The following is a 5,295-nucleotide window of genomic DNA, read 5'->3' as shown; positions in this document are numbered from 1 at the left end:
GTTTTTCTATCACCCTCAGCATGGGCCTATGTGGTCCAAGATGGTTGCTCAAATTCCAGCCATCACGTCCATATTCCTGCCAGTAGGAAGGACAAAGGAGCAAAGGACGTAACTTCTCTCTTTAAGGGTATTTTCTGGGGGTTGCACATGAAACTTCCATTAACATTTATAGTCTGGAACTTAGGTACTTGGCCACACCTTGCTTCAGATGGAGTATGGCTGAAAATATAGGGTTCTATTACTGAAAAAAAGAAAAGAAACACAGCCATTGGGAGACAGCTGGCAGAGTCCTAAGCTGAGATACGAAGAATGAGTAGCAATAGGCCAGGGAAGTTACAAAGCAAAGACTGTTCAGAAAGTGGGACTGGTGTCCCGCTGAAGGGATAAGAAGTACTTTTCTTCCACATGCTCTATTCCTCATCCTGCATATTGTGACTCATAGTTCCACCCAGAATGAGCCTGCCTCCCTAGCCAATCAGTGCTCAACTGTACAATGACCTCCCAAATGACATCAAAGCCCATCATGTCACTGGAATAATGATTGCTTGGAATATCCTCTTCCTTCTGGTCTATAAAAAAGCTCACTCTGAAGTCTCATCATTAAAATTTACTAGGACAAATTACTGAAACTGATTTCATTTGGAAAAACTACGATCCTAATCCTTTTGTAGGCTTAATGATGGCACATCTGCCTGAAGCAATATTATGCGAACATGAAAGGTGATCGTTTGTAAAGCTATAGAGTACGAAAAATGGCTCATGATAAAATATTGAGGATATGCAAAGCTGTGTATGTGCATGTGTCATGGTTATAAATGTGTGAAAGCAGGTGTATATGCACAAATATTAGAAAGAATATCATAAAAATAATTATTGAATTAATTAAAGGGTTTTTTTCATCTCTGAAAATTCCCTTTAGTTATATTGTTTTCATAGCAAATAAAATTTGAAATAAGTCTTGCAAACTTTACAGAGTGTCAAGTAGGAGTGCTTTACAGGTAGGAGTGCTTAAGAGTCACATGAGGAGCTTATTTAAAATGCAGATTCCCAGGCTTTAGCCAGAGAGATTCTGATTTTACAGGTTTGAAAAATGACTTCATTTTCAACAAGCACCCCAGGTTCTTTTGTTGGGAGTGGGGCAATGAGCTCATTTGAAAAACATTGCTATAGCTGGTATCTCAGAGACACCTAATAAAGTATAGAGTTGGGACATTATCTACACCAAGGCAGCCCAGCTTATGTTGTGCTGAAGACTCCAGGCCAGGCCATGGCAGGGTAGCTCAGTTGCTAGGAGCATCATTCCAATATCCCAAGGTTGTGGGTTCTATCCCTGATCAGGGCCACATACAAGAATAAACCAATGAATGCATAAATAAGTGGAATAACAAATTGACCTTCCTTCCTTCCTTCCTTCCTTCCTTCCTTCCTTCCTTCCTTCCTTCCTTCCTTCCATTCTCTCTCTCTCTCTCTTCCCCTCCTCCTTCCCCCCTTCCTCTCTCTCTAAAATCAATCATCAATTAATAAGTCCTGGCTGGGTGACTCAGTTGGTTGGAGAGTCATATCATACACCAAAATGTTGTGGGTTCAATTACTGGTCAGGGCATGTACAGGAGGCAACCAATCAATGTTTCTCTCTCACACTGATGTTTCTCTCTCTCTTTCTCTCTCTCTCTCCCTGAAATCAATAAAAACATATCTTCAGATGAGGATTTAAAAATAAAAAAATCAATAAATAAAAATTAAAACAAAAAACTCTAGGCCAATATTCCAATATCATTTTGAGGGAAACAGTAAGCAAATTTAAAACAAAGACTCCATAGTAACAAAAATGCTTTCTCTCCCTGGCTTTTAAAGTAAAATATTACTAAAGGTACCACTTTGATAATTTTTGTTTTAGCCTCCTAAGTAAACTTGAAGCTGTCTGATGACGGCACCCCTGATACTAACAGTTAACATGTCTCTGGTTCTCTTACAGGCTCACTTGTCCTTGTAACTTACCCTACACTTTTGCAATAGGACTGACACAAATTCAGCTAAAATCGGCCTTTTTGAATGAAGCAAGGCAATTGAAAACTCTACATCCGCGTAAGCCAGCCCTCTGGATGACTCTATACTCATTTTATTCATTGAATAAAGTGACCTGTTTGACTCAGTTTACCCAGGAGTTTCCGTATTTCAGCTCTGAAAAGTCTCATGTTCCTGGACACCCTGTCCCCCAGCACTGGGCAAATTGGGATGGTTGGTCACCCTCCACCTTTCCATTGCCTATGACCTATGTAATAATATACAGCCTAAAAGAGAAGACATTTCCCAGGAAGGGTTGTAAGCCTCCCAGACAGTGTCTCAGGGAATATAGGCAAACACTTAGCTCTTTAAAGATCTTCCTTTGAAAAAGAACACATATAAGATGCTGTTTATTATTTTTAGAAATGAGACATTTCCCTGAAGAGGTTTCAGAGAAGGAGCCAGAGACATAAAAGTGTGGCAAACAGCTCTTCCCGTCTTGCCATGTTTCCTACAAGCATTCATCACTTAATAAAACGTTTACCAAGATCTGTGTGTGTTTTAACATCAGAAAGGAGACATGTAAGGTTGGACCGGGCAATTAGAACGCAGAACATAAAAATAAAAGTGAATCTGTCTAGAAGACATGGAAATTTTAATCAAGTAGAATTAGATAGAAAATAACTTCTTGCCCTGGCTGGTGTGACTCAGTTGGTTGGGTGACCCATGCACTGAAAGGTTGCCAGTTTGATTCCTGGTCGTGCAGAAGGCAAGTGATCAATGCTTCCCTCTCTCATAAATATTTCTCTCTCTCCCTCTCCCTTCCCCTCTCTCTAAATATTAATAAAAATATATATTTAAAGTAACATCCTTCTATGCTTAATTTTAGTTGTATTGTAAAGCCTTTGGAATTCCTCTAAAGTCCTGAACAGATGATTCAGAAAGCTAAAAAAGGATGTGTCTCAGCAGTCTGTTCCAAAAAGCAGAACAGAAGTATTTCAGAATTACCCTGCCCACATTAAAATTATACCTCTTTAAAATATTGTAATTCATAGAGTCCCCAGGATTTCATTTCAAAATCAGTTCCAAACGTCAACTTTCAAAAATAGCTTATATTTTTAGTTCAGGAGTAATCGTACTGACAGGTAGTTTACATGGTGAAAAATATGCTTGTTTGGGAATTTAGTACACTTGCCTACTTGAAATCCTGGGGAGCAATATCAACTTTCATGAAAAAGTCAATTTAGTAAACAATGCTAATTTCCAACTATTAGTTTCAGCTCTTCATTTTTTCCAGACCATCAGATTCTTAGTGCAGACAACATTTTATTTGGCCACCAGCTTCTCTCAGTAAAAGATTTAAGGAGATCAATACAGAAAACCATATGTGAAGTCAACGGCTAAAACACAAAGCCACCAAATTGAATTGTAATTAGTTTTTGCCAAAGTGGACTCTGTGAGATATTAGTCAACAATATGTTCAAAGGAAAAAAAGTTTGGGAGCACTGTGATAACAGAGTTCAACATGCTTCTTCACTGCAAGACTTCTAAGAACCTTAACAATGATCATTGACACTGTCCAAGGTGGGGCTGGCCTGTGTTTCCCAAACTTATTTGACCAAATATTGTCAGAATACCTAAACATCTTGGTTTCCAACCGATACACTTAGAAAAATACTGCTTTTTCCTTCCTAAAATGTGATAAGTCAGCTACTACTCAACAGTTGAAACTAAATCTATTTCCAGTCTATTTGCAGTGACAACAGTTTTTATTTGCAAACAGCTGGAGCATGGAACAGTCTGACATAATGACACTTCAACACACTTTTAAAGGAGGCTATTCTTATTACAAAGATCATCAGTTTCCAGTTTATAGTAAGAACAAACATGGCAATGAGACCTATTAGAAAGTGGTTGTGGCTTCTTAGAGAATTCCACTTTGATGACTTGGAGAGGCAGATGAATTCGTGCCAACGGGGCAGGGCTTTGTTTAGTCTGTAGATCCTTAGTCAGAGCCAACAGTGGTTTGAGGAACTATAGATGAGCAGATATGGGCATTTGTAGTTAGGCTTGTTTATCTGCAATTGAGCACTCTTCAACCTAAGAGCTACCCACATTTCCCAGCCCAAATTACACAGTGGATCTATAAACAATCTAAACTTCTGATTTCTGATCCCAGCACTGAGGAAGAGGAGCAAAAAAGATTAAAGAGTTGCCAAACCATCACAGCCATTAAAAAGAAAGTTGAGGTTGGAATTGGTGGTGTAGGGCTAGCCTGAAACAGGCAGTTAGGAAACACTGAACCATACTCTCCACCATTCCTTACACAGGGATGCCTCTAACCAAATTGTCTTAAGAATAAGGTCTGTGACCAAAAGCCAATTAGTCACTAAAGGGTTATTAAAATGAGATGGGGTAAAATGAGTCAAATTGTTGAATACATTTTTCCTTCACGGTGAAGACAATCAAATGTGGCTTTAGTTCCAACATGAAGTTGCAGTTGCTCTCTACCAAAAAAATTGAAGTTTGCTCTTTAATCACATTGAAATGACATTGCACAGAGTTAAGAATATAAAATATAAAAATAAATTTTTATTGGGAAGAGGAAATTTTATGTACAATTAAGTATAGGGTTGATGAAATGTATTTCATTAACAATTTTTGCTTAAGAACAAATACAGAGTTAGCAAAGGAAGGAGTTAAAAGCTCAGAACAGGTTTCTATAAACAATTTCCAAGCAGGTCTAAGTACCAAGATCCCAATTTGCATAAATTATACAGGTCATTGAGGGAAAAGCTATTGGTTTGTGGCTATTTCTGATAATCAATTCACTCTGTGTCTTATAGATCTCTTTGACCATGATCCCATCTCTGGGAATCCTGATCCCATTTTAAAAGGTTCTCTCCATCCATTAGTGGGCACTTACCAAGAGGTCACATTGCTAGTAGGATTTTTTTTTGCTCTTTGTGAATTAAACAAATTCCAGTGTGCGCTTACAGGAACATGGCCATGGTTTTAAAGACAGCCACTTGAAGCAAATCTGGAAGAGTCCTCCCACTGTGAGGAGTGTTTAAGTCCCATGTATAAGGGTGTAAAGATTTTGGAAATGGTACTGGGATACGCACATCATCTTTGTTAATAGAGTTTCCGGTGTCATGTAAGCTAATAGAATCTGTAATTCTGGAGGGATTAAGTAAAAATAAACATCTGTATGTGGTATGGAAACCATCCTCATTTGAAGAGTACTCATTTTGCTTATTTCTATCCCCCAAACAAAAAACATCCAACAAG

Source organism: Molossus molossus, unplaced genomic scaffold, assembly GCF_014108415.1.
Source record: "Molossus molossus isolate mMolMol1 unplaced genomic scaffold, mMolMol1.p scaffold_m16_p_4, whole genome shotgun sequence".
NCBI lineage: Eukaryota > Metazoa > Chordata > Mammalia > Chiroptera > Molossidae > Molossus > Molossus molossus.
This window is presented reverse-complemented; position numbering follows the sequence as displayed.